The sequence below is a fragment of the Puntigrus tetrazona genome, unplaced genomic scaffold, assembly GCF_018831695.1.
Source record: "Puntigrus tetrazona isolate hp1 unplaced genomic scaffold, ASM1883169v1 S000001180, whole genome shotgun sequence".
In the NCBI taxonomy this organism is placed as follows: Eukaryota; Metazoa; Chordata; class Actinopteri; order Cypriniformes; family Cyprinidae; genus Puntigrus; species Puntigrus tetrazona.
Genome location: NW_025048766.1, coordinates 1,931 through 21,518, shown reverse-complemented (window position 1 = coordinate 21,518; position 19,588 = coordinate 1,931). Strand labels below are relative to the sequence as shown.

Genomic DNA, 19,588 nt, shown 5'->3' with positions numbered 1-19,588 from the left:
TTTTAAATATTTTTTTTTCTCTTGACCATATCTCTACACCTAAACCTAACCATACCCATGAGTAATGCCTAAAATGACATTGATGATTGACACTGATGTACAAGCACCAAACATTGATTGTAAGCCTAAATTTCAAATTAGAAATTGGTTAACAACAATGTTGTTTCAGAGTCAACAAAGATGTTGATCCAGGAACATGTTGAACTCGTATACCATTGTACATTTATTATTACAATGCAGGTTTAACGTTGAAACATTTTTATATGCTTGAACTGTTTAGTATAGTCTATCCTTAGATTTTATTTTCAAGCAAGTCGCTATGATTTGAGAAGGCATCAGCTCACTGTCTTTGCTTTTTACTTTAAACAAAAACGTATTAAAATGAACAAAAATGCTCCAAACATTTTTCTAGCTTAAAAAAAATTATTGAAATATTATTTTGCCATTACATACATATCTGAACTATTTTAATATCCAAATCAAAATCGGCGTATGATTATGCTTGAGGATATTATGAGCTGAATCACATTATTTAAATTGAAGCATTGTGTTTACATGAGGTAAAGTTTAATTATAATATTGGCAAAATCTCATTATAATCACATTGTAAACAGTCCATGTAAACACACTCATTGATGATAAATGTTTCTGAGCAACAATTTTATTATTGATATGATCAATAGAAAATGTTTTATTCAAATTAAATTATGTTCATGCTACACTCATGCATCTCACCTCAACCAATCACAATTTGTAGATTATTTTATTATTATTTTATTTCTAACTGTTTATTGTTTTATTTTATTTCCCCAATGGGTCACCCTGGTGGAAATAAGAAACTAATAATTCACTTACTTGTCCTCCCGAGAACAACACCAAAACCTGCATGTTCCACTCAGTATGACTTTAGGGTCATACCAGCCTATCAGCTGAGCAGTAGCAAAGACCACTTGGAAGTGCATTGCCTGTTATAAGTCACAGACAATGGCAAGAAAATTCACACAGAGAAAACATTTAGTCACCTGATAATCAACACACAAAAGAATAAACAAAAAGGTACTGCACAGTTTGAATCAAGATCTTTATCATAAATCCTTAATTAAATTTTAGACAAGGGAGATTGAATATGTCTTCCTGTGTATGCATTTCAGAACTGTAAACTGTGCTGTTAACATACTACATTCTTGACCTAGACCGCATAAATATTTGAGAGGAGGAATTGATTGCAAATATTTATAAATGTATAGATGTTATGATATCTTGCTGAGGGCACCTGACACCTGTGTTCGCATACATATCAGGTAACTGTGGGAAGGTTTATTTTCGGGGGTCTGTTCAAGATTTCACCAACCCACCTGGCCACTGTCAGTCACATAGATGATGATGTCAGCTTTCTCATCAAATAGCCTGTTTTTGATGGCAGCTAGATCGAGGTATCATAAGTATAACCTCCATCCGATTTGACAATTGTCAAGGGAATGGACTGGTTGGGAGCAAACACTATCTTTCTGCCCTCGTCCAATTGCACCAGCCCTGTTTAGAAAGAATGGGATTGTCAAGGAATATGAAACAGGATGATTGAGCGAGGGACTAAAAGCAATCTTAAAACAACACTGCCCCCCAATGGATATAAGCATTTAGAAATGTGTAATGCTTTTAAATAAACTATCCAGTTGAACTTAAATTAATCTCTATTCTCTGCCAAATGGTGCAGTAAGAGACCATGTAAATTCTGTTTGCAAAAATAACTGACAAGTTCACAAGCTGTTTAGAGAAATAAATCTAATCATGTAAATTCAAAATTATTTCTTCCATATTCATTTCAATAAAAAAATATTTAGTGATTAAAAAATAGAACTAAATGAACATACAAACCAATAAAATAAAAAATGTAAATAAAGCAATTCAAACTTAAAATAAACATTAACTGACAGAAATGTTAAAATATACAATATACAACTTAATGAAACACTTGTCTTTTAGGGTGGCATAAGAGAAATTACTATTTAAAATGAACATTAAAATAAATTATTCATTTCAAGTTAATTTCTCAACAAGTGTGTCAATTCTGCACCTAAAGTAGCACAAAAGAGAATCGGAATGCAAAAGTATGGCCCAGTAACTTTACCAGTAGTTTAATTGAGAAACAGTACAATTGGAGAAAAATAATGATAGACAGACAGACAGAAAGACAGAAAAACTGTTTCAATTGCAAAATGAAAACACAAGAAATAAAGCAACATAGTACTCTTCATTCAAATGATGTTGGAAAAAATGTTTAAGCATTACATATAAACTATTAGAAAGTAAAACAACAAACATTAGAAGTCAAAGAGCCCTCAATCTGTACCTTTTTCCTCAAACTCTTTTATCACGCCTGTCATCATTTCCTGGTAGTACGACTCTCCTCTCTCTTCTATGCGGATATCCAGGCAGTTGTAGACCTTTTGAAACTCTGTATCAGCAAAGCAGAAGTAACAAAAACTGTTTAATTACAACAGTCACACCACCGGAAATCAAATGTGGCACTTCCTGAATTAACTAAGCCTATTTAAATAGCATCATCAAAAAAAGGAAAAAAAAAAACTCTACTTGACCTACATTAGACAAGCCTTAGAAGAGACTATTTTGGCAGTGGGGGGGCTGAAGGGTCTGATTTAGTAGATCGTGTTTAGATCTGGTGTCACAAGGAACAGACACTGGTGCAAGGCATCTTTGTCCTTAGCATCTGAACTGCTAAAACTGGTTTACTTATTTGTCCTCAGCATTGAACATTGATTGAAGTAAAGGTAAAAGGGAGACCAGACATGTAAAATTTCCCAGCTTTTAAATATTATAAAAAAACTAAATAAAACAACCCACAAACCGTTTAAAATATAATACCATCTAAAGAACACCTCTCTAATTATGTTAAAAGTCTACTTCTGTGAAGTAGTCCTAGTTTTTAGTTTAATATAACCACAATTCACTTTAATATAACAGTACAATTCACTAGAATCTCTAGGTCATAAATTAAAGTAGTGTTTCTTTGCTTCTAGTTTTATCTATTTTTTTGCGTGTTATTTCTTTATGTACTTGTGGACTGGTTTATACCATCAACCTGCCAGGGACTGCCGAAGAAAATTAGCCTGAATAGCTAGATCTGGCATATTTATACCTTTGTACCTTTTAAAATAAAAACAAATCTACCTCAGTAAATTCAGTTATCTACTTTCTTCAGCAATAAACAATTTATTGTTTTCCTTTCTCTCTAAAGGGAACATATTGTCTGTCGAAGTTTGTACAAGCTGTCTGAGATTCTTAGTGATGAATTTCTCACACATACCATTGCGGGAAACATCACAGATAAGGTTCCAGGCTTTAATGAAGTCTGGCTCTTTGCTCTGTAGTTTAACCACACACTGGTAGGCTCTCTTCTTAAACTCCTCCTCCTCATCAAACCTTTCTTTGACTCCTGATAAAGATAAAAGCAGACAGTAGTTTAAAAAAAAAAAAAAAAATCAAGAATGCGCAACACAACTCTACGGTCTTTCTGTCAAAGCCTTCCACAAGAAAACTGCATATTACAAGAGACAAAAAACTACTTGCATTTAATTAAAACATTTTTATAGACACAATACAATCACTAATCTATGTTACAGCAATGCACGTTACTCCTAAATTCCACCTCATGTGACGTTCTGAGCTACAAAAAGAAAAAAACTCTGAAGACGTATGCCATATTGGATGACGGTTCAGAAAGGATCATGCTCATGTCTACTGATGCAGAATTATTAGGTCTTCAAAGAACAGCAGAGTCATTAGTTATTTAGCAAATTGAAGGTGCTAATGTTTCCTTTTTAGTTTCGCCAGCTGTCAACAAACAGTAAATACCAAATATGAGGAGCCTTCACTGCTTAAGTGCTTGATTTACCTGAACAGACTTACCCAGTACAGATCCTCCAGCAATGCTATCAACATCTAAAAGACATCCCTCTGGAGAAGTTTCATAAGATTAAACCTCTGTTATTAGTGGGAGCTGATCATCCTTACCTTCTTTCTTAAAACAGCGAGTATGTTTCAGTCGTCCTGGAAGTCCAGCTGCCTTGCATACTCACCTGGGATGGACACTGTAGGGATTGACGTCTTTGCGTGAGAAGACCAATTCGACCACTCAGTGTTTCCTTCAAGCATTCCTCTCCCTGGATCAGTTGCACAATGATGTGGAGAAGCTATGGCAAGTTGACATGCTTTCTTTTTCTCAGACTCAGAAGAATGTGGATGTGGAGGATGGCTAGTCTTCCAAGATGGCAGCAGTAGCAAGAAAGCAGCCACTCCGGAACCAAAATGGTGTTTTTTGTATGTTTCAAACAAAACTTTGTATGTTTCAGATGAAATTTTCTGGCACAGACAGAAACGACAGTTGTGTCCACACATACGACCACCAGACACTGAAACTGCTCAGAAACCATGCAGTAATTAACCTGAATGACGACGCTGTACGCAGACTCCGTGACCTCGGCTTGCTGTGCGGACAAGGCCCTCAGTCCTCGGTGTCTCCTGATGCCAAAGGCTGGGGAATAGGACGCCGCAAGCGGTGTTTGAAAAAAACGGAAGCGTGGTAAACGAGCGGGTGTCTGTGCTAGGCTAACCACTAACCCTAGCCAGCCTGCAGTCCCCTCCATCTTTCTGTCTAAGTCTGTTCACTTGATAATAAGATGGACTACATTCACTGAACTACATGGCATGAGTATAAGGATTGCTGTGTATTTGTCTTTATGGAAATGTGGCTCAGTGATAAGAGTTTTCGTGCCGACAGAAATGCTGCAATGTGATTTGCGGTGGTGGCATGTGTGTATATCAACAAGGAATGGTGTAAGTGCTTAAATCCAACTATTGCTCATCGCTAGTGGAGTTAGTTATTGTTAAATGCAGACCCTTTTATTTACCTCGGGAATTCACTACCGTCTACACTATCAGCGTTACCAGCTAATGCTAAGAAGGCTCTGAGTGAGCTTTACAGAGCTATTAGCAAGCTGCAGAATGCTCACCCTGATGGACTGTTTATCATGCAAATCTCAAAACAGTGCTCCCAAAATTTTAATCAACATGTGAACTTTGCTACGAGAGAGAGCTTAACATGCTGTATCTTGTTTACACAAACATTCCCAGCACATATTGTGCCCCCATCTCGGCTACTCAGACCACATCTCTGTTGTGTTGATTCCAGCATACAGACCACTCATCAGACGCCTAAACCAGTTCTGAAGCGGATTAAAACCTGGCAAGCAGAATCTAAAAGCAGGATCTCTGCTCTTCAGGGCTGTTTTGAGTGTACTGGCTGAGAAATGTTTAGGGAGGCTGCAAGCAATGGCGATTCCATTGACTTGGAGGAGTACACATCATCAGTGACTGGCTACATCGAGAAGAGCATTGATGATGTAACCGTCTCCAAGATCATCTCCACACATTCCAACCAGAAGCCATGGATAAATGCTAATGTGCGTGCTCTCCTGAAGGAGCAAGACTTTGCCTTCAGAGCAAAGGACCGGCGGTTCTAAAAACAGCATGGGCCAAACTGTCCCAGGCTATCAGAGAAGCAAAGCACAACTTACGCTAAAAGAATCCATGGCCACTTCCAGAAAAGTTGTGACTCAAGGCGCATATGGCAGGGCATTCAAGTGATCACCAACTACAAGACAACTTTACCTGATGGTGATGCCTCTCTACCAGATGCGCTGAATGACTTTGTTTTGAGGCACAGAATAACACAATGGTGAGGAAGTCCACCCTCATACTAATGACCCGGTACTCTGCTTCACCACAGCTGACGTGAGAAAAACACTTTTTAGAGTTAACCCATGGAAGTCTGCTGGACTGGACAACATTCCAGGCAGAGTACTAAAGAAGTGTGCAGAGCAGCTAGCTGATGTCTTCACTGATATCGCTAACATCTCTCTGAGCAGCTCTGTCATTCCAACGTGCCTCAAAACAACGATTGTCCCGGTGCCTAAGAAGTCTGTGGTTGCCTGCCTCAATTACTATTATCCCGTTGCACACCAACTGTGATGAAATGCTTCGAGAGGCTTGTCATGAGGCACATCAAGTCACAGCTACCACCTTCACTTGACCCATTACAGTTTGTGTATCGTCCAAACCGCTCTACGGACAATGCTATCACCACAATTCTTCATCTCACCCTCTCACATCTGGATTCAAAAGGAAACTACGTCCAAATGTTATTTATAGCAATTTATAGAAAAGCTGAGCCTGCTGGGCCTGAACACCTCTCTCTATAACTGGATCCTGAACTTTCTGACAGGCAGACCTCAGTCAGTCTGGATCAGGAACAGTATCTCCAGCACCACCATACTGAACACTGGAGCTCCTCAGGGCTGTGTACTCAGTCCACTGCTGTTCACTTTGCTGACTCACGACTGTGCAGCGATGCACAGCTCCAATCACATAATCAACTTCGCTGATGACATTACCGTGATGGATCTCATCAGCAAGAACGATGAGTCAGCATACAGAGATGAGATGCAGCAGTTTAAAACTTGGTGTAGAGCCAACAATCTATCTCTGAACGTCGATGATTGTTGACTTCAAGTGAGCAAAGAGTGACCGTTTCCACTATCAATTGATTTGGATCCAGGGTGGAGACCGTCAAGAACACCAAATTCCTTGATACAGTGGTACAGTATAAAGTATTTAGACCCCCTTAAATGTTTCACTCTTTTTTATATTGCAGCCATTTGCTAAAATCATTTATGTTCATTTTTTTCCTCATTTATGTACACACAGCACCCCATATTGACAGAAAAACACAGAATTGTTGACATTTTGCAGGCTTATTAAAAATAAAACTGAAATATCACATGGTCAAAAGTATTCAGACCCTTTGCTGTGAAACTCATTTAACTCATGTGCTGTTTCTGATCAGGCGATTTCTTCTGATCATCCTTGAGATGGTTCTACACCTTCATTTGAGTCCAGTTGTGTTTGATTATACTGATTGGACTTGATTAGGAAAGCCACACACCTGTCTATATAAGACCTTACAGCTTCATAGAATCTTGAGCACCTTACAAAATCATGAGGTCAAAAGGAACTGCCTGAAGAGCTCAGAGACAGAATTGTGGCAAGGCACAGGTTACAAAAAAGTCGGGAGATAGGAGAAAGTTGTAGAAAGTCAACCATCACTGCAGACCTCCACCATTCTGTGTTTTATGGCAGAGTGGCCCGACGGAAGCCTCTCCTCAGTGCAAGTAACATGCACGGAATTTGCTAAAAACCACCTGAAGGATTCCAAGATGGTAAGAAATAAAATTTTCTGGTCTGATGAGACCAAGATAAAACGTTTCGGCCTTAATTCTAAGCGGCATGTGTGAAAAACCAGGCACCTGTCCAATACAGTCCCAACAGTATGGTGGGAGCATCATGCTGTGGGGTGTTTTTCAGATGTAGGGACAGGACGACTGGTTACAATCAAAAGAAAGACGAATGCGGCCAAGTACAGGAATGTGCTGAATGAAAACCTTCTCCAGAGTGCTCAGGACCTCAGACTGGGACGAAAGTTAACCTTCCAACAAGACCAAAAGGCACACAGCTAAAATAATGAAGAAGTGGCTTCACAACAACTCCAAAACATAACTTTGTGATAAGCCAAAATGATATGAGCTGAAATAAATAATAGAACAATTTTAAAACAAATTTTACCTCATGTTTAACCACATCAAGAGCCAGAAGCAAGTGTGAGAAGGACTAGATGCGGTGAGGCTGCTCACGGTGGATAGATGAGCACTAAGCACCTAGTGATCACGTGGAGCTCATGGCTACGAAATCAGTGAAGCAAATTTTTAAGTAGGCATTATCTTTATTAATAATCTGCAGATTTTAATTTTTTAAACCACTACATTCTTGTCTAAAATACTGCATTTCATGGTACAATAACATTTAGAAAATTTTGGCCAGAAGCCTCTACCATGACATGAATTTGCATCTGTTGTGAAGTGAATTTCACGCATAAATGAAGTAAACTCAAATTGTTCAACCGTCCAACTACACACAAATAACAACTTATTAGCGCAAGACGCATCTAGTGTGAACGCCCGATTACAGTTAAACGCATGCCTAAAATAAATTTTCCTGTTTCTAAATGCAAGCCTACTAAAGGGTCATTTTAGTAGTTTTAGTAATTTTAGTAAAGCCAGTAAAAATAGGGCTCATAATTATTATTATTGTTGTCAGCTCTTAAGTCATGTTATATAAACTCATCTTCAATGACAGGTCATCCTGTCCTTCTGTCAACCTGCCCTTCTGTCACAGTGAGAGAAGCAGAGGTTACACTTTTCACTTTGACACAGAAGACTTCATTAACTCACTAAAGAGTCAATGGACAGTAATTGCATTTATCGTAAAGGGATGTTGCCTTTCTCAACAATGGATTCCCATGGTTTAGGAAAATTATCACGCTGCATAAATGAGTGACTATGTATGTGATGAGAAAATAGAATGAGCTAAGTTGCTAATGATAATGCTGTGTAGTTATTTATATTGTCTTTTTTAATGATAGGGAGATGACAAAAACTCTGAACCTAAAATACACACCCCCACCTCCCATCCAGAAATGTGTTTCCAACACGCTCATACCAGTTTGGAATAGCATTGAGAATAAAAAGTGCAGGAAAAGCTAAGAGCAGTTTACCATGTTGCAGTGACTGCTGATGCACAGTCTGGCACAAGAACACTACCTCAGTCACTCTACATTTACATAGTGTTAAAGGCTGTTGTTGTATACTTTAGAAAAGCCTAGCCTGTTCTCAAAGAACAGCAGCAACTTCTTGGTTAGTTCTATATATATAAAAAAAAAATTCCACTATTGCCACCACAATTCTTTTGTATTCATACCATGTTCCACTGGGGTTAAATTAAAAAATGTTTTTCTTTTTTTATTTACAACCTTTCAGCAGGCCAGTAGGCATGTACATTTTTAATTAATCTACACGAGCAGGGGACAAGTTAAACATTTTAGTTTGAATTTTATTTTATACTGTGCATTTATATTGTGCATTTGTAATTGATTTATTCTTTGAAATGTTAATATTAATTTATGCAATTGCAAGAATTTTCATTACGGTGCATCCCTAATATAGACCGTAATAAGTAAAGTAAACACTAAATAAAAAGTTGAATTTCTACATTAATTTAGTAACAATAAAACAATAAAGTACATTATATACTAGTACTAAATTTAAGCTTGTATAAATAAAAGTTTAAACTATATTTTTGAAGTATTATTTACTTGGAATTTTAGTTTATAAGGGTTTACAAGTTAGTTTACAAGTAAATATCAGTTACATCAAGTTATGATCCTGTTTTCTCATCATGCACTGGGGCATGAATAATTAAAAGGTCGAACCTTTCACTGTTTTTTGAGTTGTATTTAAATTGTTTTATGGTTACCTTTGTTGTTAGGTTTAGTTTAGTTTAGTGACATCTGGAATTAATTTTCTACTCATTGTTAATTAACATTAACACTCAAACACTATCCACATTGAGTGGTCATGTTATCTGAATAAGCCGTCTATTCACCTACTTATATGTTTGCAAGTAAACCACATGCTTTTTCCAAATGCTAGATTTATAAGTTGTGACCTAAACTGAGATATAAATGTACTTATTTTGTAATTTTGGTGAATCAGAGATAATTTCCAATGCTAAACATTACTTAAATCCTACTCCAATTTTTTTCAGTGTAGTACCGCTTTGCAAATGATTAGTTAATCATCATCTAATCACTTGTAAATGATTTATAACTCCATATTAGCATCACTTATTAATCTTATCTATGAGCACATAGTTATGTTTTGTAAAGGATTGGTTCGTTAACTAATCACTTATAAATGCCTTACAACTGGACATTATTTTAAAGTGTTACCAATATATTAAACTGAGATTGGAAAACTGGACATTGCATTGGTCTCACACAGATTACAATCAAAGAAAATACGAGACAGATCACACCAGTCCGGCTGGGACTCCAGGAGATAACTAATGAAGTAATGTAGAGTAAGCTTTAAACTGATCAGCAGTCACTCCCCAATTCTGAGCACATTCATAAGGTTTTACATAAGAGATACTCACTTTGTAGAAAGCCTGAAGGTCACCGATGGGTGGAGAAACAATGAGATAATTTGGGAACTTGTCTTGCAAATGAGCAATGAGCATTCCAAACTGTGTCCCCCAGTCCCCAACATGGTTCAACCTGGCAGAAAAAATGAAAAGACAAAACAACAAAAAAGCAATTAAGCACTATTGAATACAAAGATTTCTGCTAGCCTAGTAGAAGAACATTTTTCTTAACATTGAACATTGCTGTGAATGATAATGATTACACTGATTGGTGGATTTAATTTTGGAGATTGTTAATAATGTAGTACTTCCTTAGAATTTTGCCCTAAAGCTGGGGTTGGCATTAACACCCGCAACCCCACCAAATGGGTAACATGGTCACTCCCACTAGCCACTCTGGCAGGTTGAATTTACATACAGTAACAGAGCTTGACATTAATGCAAGTAGATTTTACTTCACTGATTCACGTTTTAATTTGTAATCATTTGAGTCAGTGGTCCATTAATAAGGACAGGCACTTGCTTAACTCTTGAATGAATCAGCTGTTTGAATAAATCATTTGAAGGCATCCTTCAAAGACTCTACTGCTACCACCTACTGGGGCTTACTTTCATTGTAGCTTATCTTTTTAATTTTTTATCCAACATTTCATATATATATATATATATATATATATAAAATATTTTCAGATTATTATTTATGATTTTTGAGTCAATTTTATGATATTATGCAATATTTATGAAATTTTAATTAGCAATTTTCTCCATATATATATATATATATATATATATATATATATATATATATATATATATATATATATATATATATATATATATATATATATATATATATATATATACACACATTTTTTTCTTTCTTTACATTTTGTAAAATACATGCAGTTTTTCACATTAAAATAGAGTGAGTGTCACGGTGTAGTTGAGGGAAGGAGCGCTCGATGAAGATGTAATTTTCTACACAAGAGCAACTAATAATGCAGGCAGGCAAGCAGGCAGATTTCACACACACATTAAAGACGAGACCAGACTATTTAACAGAAGCAAACTGAAACTTATATACACACATACTTACTAAATTAACTAGACACACCTGAACACAATGAGACAATTAACAGAAAGTAGGGCAACAACAACAAGAGAAAACAACAACAAAGAACCGAAATATGTTACAGTGAGTAAATCCATTTTTTGAAGTGAGAATTGGGCCATCTGAAGACATTAAAAGTGTAATGTTGGTTCAGCGCCACTGCATTTTTGTTTCAGGTGGAACATTAAAGGATTATGAAACACGCATCTCCCAGAAATCCTGTATAATTTAATCAATCTGATGACAACCTCCAAAGCCCTGAAGTGTGCATATGCGCATCAGACAATTATGATCAGGAATACTTTTCTCAGATGAGACTGGTGAGAATTAACTAGAAAATTGATGCATATTGGACATAACGACGGATAACTCCATGTGAGGAAGAAATAATGTTCAAGTTATATCCCCTAACAAAATGTAGGCAAACATTATCTCCTTAGGCAAGCAGGAGTGAAGATGATGTACTAGCAAGAGTAATTAAAGAATAATTACAAATGTAGCTATGGTACCTGCACCCTAGAGAAATGTGATTTAGTAGGCGAGTCAGTGAGGAAGATGCCTTTACAAATACAGAAATATTTCTAGTTACAGCGTGATAACCTGTCGATCTAAATATAAATATTAATGTGTGTGTGTGAGATCGATACATGCTGGTAGGCTATACACATATATGTTTGTGTATTGTGTGTGTATACACTAAAGCTGTCAATGTTAACACATGCAATTAAACAAAACAAAAAAAGGTTAAAGGGTTAATATTTTTTAACGCAAATCAATAATTTGAGCCCAACTTCTTGCCATTAATCGCAGCAGCACTGAAGGTTATCTATCATTATTATTATTGTTTCATAAGGATACAGCGAACCAGTATTGCCAGGGTCATAGTTTTACACACAGTTGAGATATTTTGTAAATGTAGTCATGGGAAAATTACAGAGCTGTTCATGGGTTTTATTTGGTTACTTTTATAATGTACTGTGGTCATCCAAAGTGTATATAAACAAATAAACATGAAAATAGATCCTTTTACTAATGCGGATTATACGTTGAATGCAAGTTATATCTGGTGATCATAACATGACAAACAATATGATTTTCAGCCATGCGTACATGTTAAGATTTTTTTTTTGAGATTCCATTTTTTAATAGATTGGCAGAATTAGTATTAACATATGTATGCACGTGTCTGACTGTTGTTTATTAAATGCAATTTGCAAAGCAGCAATGACTGGGGTTCGAGCAATTTAAGGCCTTTTGGGTTTAGGCCAACCTTGATGTATTGCAGACAGTGAAGCACAAAACTAACAATAGGCTCACAGTCACACACACAGAAATTAAATGGCTAATCTATTATATTAATACAAACACACAGACACAAACATAGGGCATACATGAACAATACATTGTATGGCAATTTTAGGTATTTGAAGTAAATAATAGGTGATAGTGTTGCAAGTCTTCTCTTTTAAAATGTTTGTGTGTCATTTTACATCACTTTGCATGATTGTAAAGAGATTGTGTCAAATTTTAAACAAGTTTTGTTAATTTGTAAAGTGTTTTTGTTCAGGTTTTATAGGTTTTTGGTATACTTGGCCAGCACTCCCTTTGTACATGACCCCGTTATAGCTAACCAAAGGACAATATGCTAACAACAATTAAACATGTTTTTGATTTATTGATCTAGAGAGTCCATAGAATTGTTCTGTAGTGACTAGTTCGTAATTTTTTTTTTAAATAACATAGCACAGAATATTTAATGAACAATTAGACTGACAACATTAGACATGATAATCTAATGTTCATGTGAATATTTGAAATTTGTCATTTTCATAATAATGCTGTGTTTTGGGGGACCTTTGTAACGGTTTAAGCACTACCTATGGTTGGATCTCCATGAAACTTTGGATAATTGTTGAGTCACCTGACATGTTTTTACCAAGTTTCATAAAGTTTTGGTTTTATAAATCACTCCTACAGTTTGGACCAAGATGCTGCATACCTATTTTTAAGTGAGCTTATACACATGTGTAGCGTGTTTGGTGAAGATATCTCAGTTCGCTCCAGAGTTATACTTCAAATAATATTTGGTTAACGTTAGCACAGACGTTTTTTTTGGCTTTTTGCGTCAAAATCTAAATTTCTAATTTTTTTCATCCATAGAATATTTCTGCAGTGGTTTGGTTTGATCAAGGGAAAACCTAGGACTAGTCTCACAAAAGTAGGTTTCAGATATAGATCAATTTTTGCAAAAATGGTGTGTTGTAGAGCGAAAAAATTCAAAGTCATGTTTTTGAGCCTACGATAAATGGTTTACGAGCCAAAATGCCAAATTTTATTTTTAGTGACTGGCTCATTACTTAGAAAGGGGTGACCCTTTAGAACCCTTTTTCAAACCCTTAAGAGACTTTTCCAAGTCCCTAACAACAAGCAATGACTTATGACAGAATACATCTGAATTAAAAATCAGATTTCAACAGAGTATATTAGTTAATATTTCAAACTTTCTTACATAACAGAATACTATAGGGATGCACCGAAATGAAAATTTGGTGCCGAAACACAAAAATGCTTTGTAATGATTTACAAAATACAAAAGTCATTTAGTAACTTCTGTAACTGTGACTTTTTAATTAAACAAATTTTTAATGGTACTGAATAAAAAAAAATTATAAATTGCATTCTGCATTCTTGCCTGAGAAACTTTTTAAAACTACATTTCATGACACAATAACAGGAAAGTTTTGGAAATCAATGTTTCATAATTCCACAGAAACAGAAAAGAATGCAAACTGAGAAATGACTATTGTCTGTGTTAAAATATAAAATGATAAAATACACATATTTTTGTGTGTTTGCGCACTCACGTAAATAAGCCAATGCAAATAAACTCATGGACAGCAGAGCAAAACAAGGGATTCTGTTGAATCACGCTAAAGTAACAATTCTAGGCAAATAAATCTTCAATGAGTTTAGCTCCACATTTTTGAAACCCTTTGCTGTACTAGGTACCCTTACAGAAGGGTAACAAAAAAGTGGTATGGTATGACTTGCTATTTTGGTACCATTGACAACTTCTGACAATGGAAAAGTACATAACTGCAGTTAATGCACTCAGAATTAACATGAACTATAGGCTATTGTCTTTATCTTCTTATGTTTTTCCCCTGCAAGTTATCATAATGAAGATCACATAAAATTGGATTGTTAAATAAAAAAAACATTACCTTGTACGTTCACTGGTCTTCAGAGGCAAAAAAAACATTTCTAATTCCTGATAACTTTAAGCATGAGTATGAAAAGAAACATGGCTTAACTTCATGAAGACATGCTGAACGGAGAAGTGGGTGTTTGTGACGAACTAGAAGACTGTTAAGGAGTCTCTTTGCAATGGATTAGCATTTTATGAAGCTGTCTTGAGGTGAACAACAAACAAGTGTGTGTGCAACAGAACTGAGAATGGACTCAACGTTTGTCTGTGTGACCAAAAATGTGTCTCAAGGCTGATTAGGCGCTTGTCTCCAACAGATTATGGCAAGTGTGATTACAGATGAATTTATATACCTGCTGATGCTGCAGGTATGCCATGATATACCTGAACTATATTTGAGCTCCATTCATCGCTCAAACTAGATTTCAGTTAGGACCACTCTGTTTGATTAAGATTAGCCTAGAGGTTCTGAACTTAATATTTGGCAGCAGGCTTTGCTCCTGCTCCTGGAGAGATACCTGTCCTGTAGATTTCAGCCCCAGCCCCTATCAAACAATCCTTATTATCAAACTAAACAAGGTGTTAAGAGCAGAGGTCTTCTCAATCCTAAAATTCATACCCGTATTAAAACATTTAAGATTGAGACATTAAGATTAGCTTCTTCTTTTTTTTTTTTTTTTAAAGTTGAACTTCACAGTTAAACTTCACGACTAATACACACCAACCTTAGCACCTCATAACCCAGGAACTCAAAGAGTCGAAGCACATACTGTCTCCAATAATCGTGGACCAGAAAGGTGACCCACATGCATCTCTTTTTGCAATGTTAGGTGATGAGAAGTCTACAACAACCTAAAAAAAGAAAAATACAAATGATGCAATTTTGAAAAAGTACAAATAAAAACCACTGGATAAAACTGCATTGTAGTTTATATCACTATTTTACGATGCATTTCAACACTAAAGTGAAACTCCTACCTTCTTTTTCTTCTTCAACGATGGAGGCTTCACTCATTCACAAGCAGGTTTGAGAGGAGTTTAGAAACAAACATCCTCTTGAGATGAACGTTGATAAACCCTACAAACCAATATGTACTTTATTATTTTATTTATTTATTTATTTATCAGTAGGGGAGAAAATGGTCTTGGTTTTAATGATATTCTGAAACAAACCTGGCCCTGCGATTTCTGTTCTCTCAATTAATTCATTGTTGGGAATGTTTTGGACAATCTTCTCTGCTATCTCCCTGGGGCTGACCTTCTGTCCTTTAGCTTTCATCATCTTAAAACAAGTACATTCAAATATGTTTGAAGAGACAAAACAGAAGAGTTTACTCAAAAAATAAAACTGACCTGAGCCATTGCCATGGCACTGTTACACTGGTAATCACCAAACTTGGCCTGCTGGTTAGGGGCAACTGCAAGTGGTGGATTCTCTAGGCCAGGTAGGTGGTATTGATGGCCTCCCAAAGATCTGTTGCAAAAGCTGGTTTATGTTTAACATAGCCTTGTCAGTTTGGCTCATCTCCTCCTGTAGACTCTGAGGAAACACAGCGTAAACATGTAGTAATGTTGAATGCAAGAACAGACAGGCAGGAATCAGTATCAACAAGAATGACAGTCATATACAGGCACAGGTTTAAGGCCAGGATAAATGTACAAGTAGATAAAGCAAAGTTAACAAGGCAGGCGATTAAGGTGGCAAAAACATTAGATCAGAATTGTAAAAGCCAAAACAAAACAATACTTCGCACTGGGCTTAGTAAATTCTGTGTTTAAATAGTAACTGAGAACAGGTGTGCCAACAATCAGTCCGTGTATGGGCTCATGGGAAATGCAGTTTAGATAGCATTCCACTAAAACTCTGGTGGAGGAGGAATGGGGAGTTAGAATACAGATAAGTTCAGTGAAATTTAGTGATGAGTGTAGGGCAGAGGATCTGACATGCACATTTTCTCTAATTTTTTCTGACCCATTTCAGTCTCTACTAATGAACTGAGGAGTGGAAGAGTAGTGTGTTAGATAAGAGAGACAGTGCTGGGATGCTCCAGGACAGTTTGAAATCCACTTCAGAAGTGCTGTTAAAGTAACTTATATATAACATATTACATGCACGCACAGTTTTAAGACAGTTTTAAAATAACCTTTTGAGTAACTTCATGCCATAACTGACCACGACATTAAATGCATGTACTATCTTTCGTGATTTGATAAGAAATGATACTGATACAACACGCATGCGTAAAGCAGCCAGATGAAACTGATCGATCTGCCTGAAACATCTCAAATTTGATGTGATTGTAAAGATGCTTCATGAGTAAAAAAAAAAATTACAGAAATACCAGTTATGAGTAAAGTAGCATTAACGGTGTTAAATAATTTTAACGTGTTAAACTGAAAAAATAATCACCTTTAATAACAGGTTAATTATGGCAGAATCTAATGTAATGTAATGTAATGTATTCAGAAGTGTTTGGTCACCATTGACTTCCATGTGCAGAAAAAAATACTATCGGAAGTCAACGGTGACAACTGTTCCTTTCAGTTCAGCACAACAAAGAAATTCATACAGGTTTGGAACTACTTGAGGGTGGGTAAATGTCCGTTTTCATTATTGGGTGAACTATTCCTTTAGGATAGTCAATGTAACACAAACTTAAATTAAAGGAACCAGTTCATTAAAACTGATTCCCCTTTTGTAAATGTCCATTTGCAATGCTAACAACCCAAAATTTCCAAATATTCAAAAAATTCCCCAAATATCACGTACTAAAATCTAGCTTGTTTTAAATTAAAAGATAAACTTTTAACACAAATTTGGGGAAATTATATATTTTTTTCTTCTTATTGTTGTTCCATAAGCACCCCTGTTGTCAAAGAGTGAAAATCTGCCTGATTTTGAGTAAATACAGAAATTTTCTTTTTTGGGTGAATTGAACGGAAAGGCTGTAATATTACAAATAACATGAATTTCAACCAAAGCATACATGTTAAGGCCTTTACTCAGCAGAAATATGACGACAACCGATAATAAACACAGATTATGATTTGTGTGCGATTTTCTTGAGATTTCAATATTTTCATAACATGATAATTTTTACAACCATACAAAAGCTATAAATAGCATATTTTAACAACAGTAAAAGTATGGAAGTTATTACGTAACACTCAAATGCTGGTTTAAAGTGAGTTTTGAGTAAAATTGTACTAATAATCTTATAATTGTCTTATGTAAGCGTGATGCTAATGATATCTCTAACGCAGATCCAGAACAGTGCAGTTTATCTTGTGCTTGTTACCATTAATTAATGCACTCTGAATTAACAAACTAATAACTAACATAATGAAAGTTGAATTACTACTTTAATAATTGTATTTAGTAATTGTTTGCTCATGCTAATATATTAATGCAAAGCAAATTACACTTTATTGTAAAGTATTAACCATTTCTTAATTTCAACACATTTACTACTTGCATTAAAACCCTAGCATTTTAAAATTTGTGGTTAATTGTGATTAATCACAATAGTCCATTGCTGTGATTAATGAGATTACATTTATTAATCAATTGACAAAAGAAATATTACTGAGATTACAACAAAATCTAAACCACTAAGATCCTAGAATTATGGTCTTAAAAGTGCAGCCGCTGGTATATCATACAAAAACGTATATAATAAGGCCGTGAAACTGCAGTCTCCAGTAATGCAGGAACATACTATTGGATCCACCCATCACAGTGTCACATATTCACATATGTGAGAAACACTGCATGCATCATTTGCAGATTGTTTTATGATCCTATTACAAGGTAATAAAGCTTTGAAAGAACAATCTATATGAATATTTCCACTAACAACATTATTTTTCAGTAAAATATTAGTTTAATGTCTAAAATGTATTATATGACTTAATGCATTAGGTCACAAACTTTGCTACACTACAATGATTTAAGAAAAAGCATATCACACTCACTCTTTTCAGAATGTCCAGGCGATACTTCAGACGAGAATTCTCTCCCGCAACTCATCCAGCTGTGAAGATGTGAAGTTCAGCTCCGTGGATCTCTCAGCCTATCTATTTCATCTTGGAGCAACTTGATTTCTCCTTCCTGGATGCCAAATTAAAACCATAAACAAATCTGAAGTAGGCCAAGAAAAAAACACCTTGAACATCAAACAGTGCATATCTTAGTTACAAGGAAACGCTTCAAAGCTCAAACTAAGTATAAGCGTGAATGTTGTCATAATTAGTACTTCGTTTAACACTTCGTTTTTGTTTCACTTTGTTTGATTTGTTTCACAGTGATTACAAGTCCAAATCCATAGGCTTATATGAAACAGCATGCTTTTTCATTGTTAAAGTATGCTGTATCATATATTTGATGCACAAATTTTGATGCTAACATATTCAAAACTTCCTTCTGCCCTGGTTTACCTATTTAAGTAAAAGTCTTTTGTTCATTAAACCAGATCGCTAAAAAGCCGCATTCGTGTAATAACTCACAACAGCAAGTTCACTAGATGTTACGATTTATCGTCCTTTACAAAAACACCGGCATAGGTTTTAGTTTTGAGCCGAGTCAAACAAAATAACCATCGTGACTGTAAGACATACATGCGTGTTTCAGTGTTCGCCGTCAGAGAACGAAAAAGCACGTGAATATATGAACACTACGTCTAAAAATGTTTAACGTTTTAATAAAAAGCTGACCTGTTGCTGAAGTCGTAAAGTATGAAACTGGCAACAGGGTCACCCATTTTCTTTCAGAAAAAGTAGCGAGGTACAAACAGCCACAATGTTCTAAAACTGTTCACTTCTGCAACGTGAAGAACTGCTTTAACCGGCTATAGCACGTCACTTCCGATTTCGGACCATCCGGGACCATCCGATAGATGCGTTTGTAAAGCCAATACATAAAAAGCATCGTAAGTGCTCGTAGCTCCATTGGTTATAATATGTCTATGGTGTATTTAAGCCACGATGCCTGGAAAAGCAGCCCAGAACGATTCGTTGTGCAACAGTCAGATCCCGGTAAAAGCTCTCCAAATGAAGAGTTCAGTTCTCCATGCGTATGGAATTTATTTTTAACGATTTAACTTATAAACGTTTAAAGACAGAACTACTGCTTGTGAGCTACAAGGTTGCTAATCTAT

At 35.8% G+C, this 19,588-nt stretch overlaps 1 pseudogene; it reads right to left on the bottom strand.

Moving 5' to 3' along the window:
* LOC122341247 overlaps positions 1 to 19,192 on the bottom strand; it is a 28,464-nt pseudogene extending 9,272 nt beyond the window's left edge.
* Between the last annotated feature and the right edge of the window lie 396 nt (positions 19,193 to 19,588).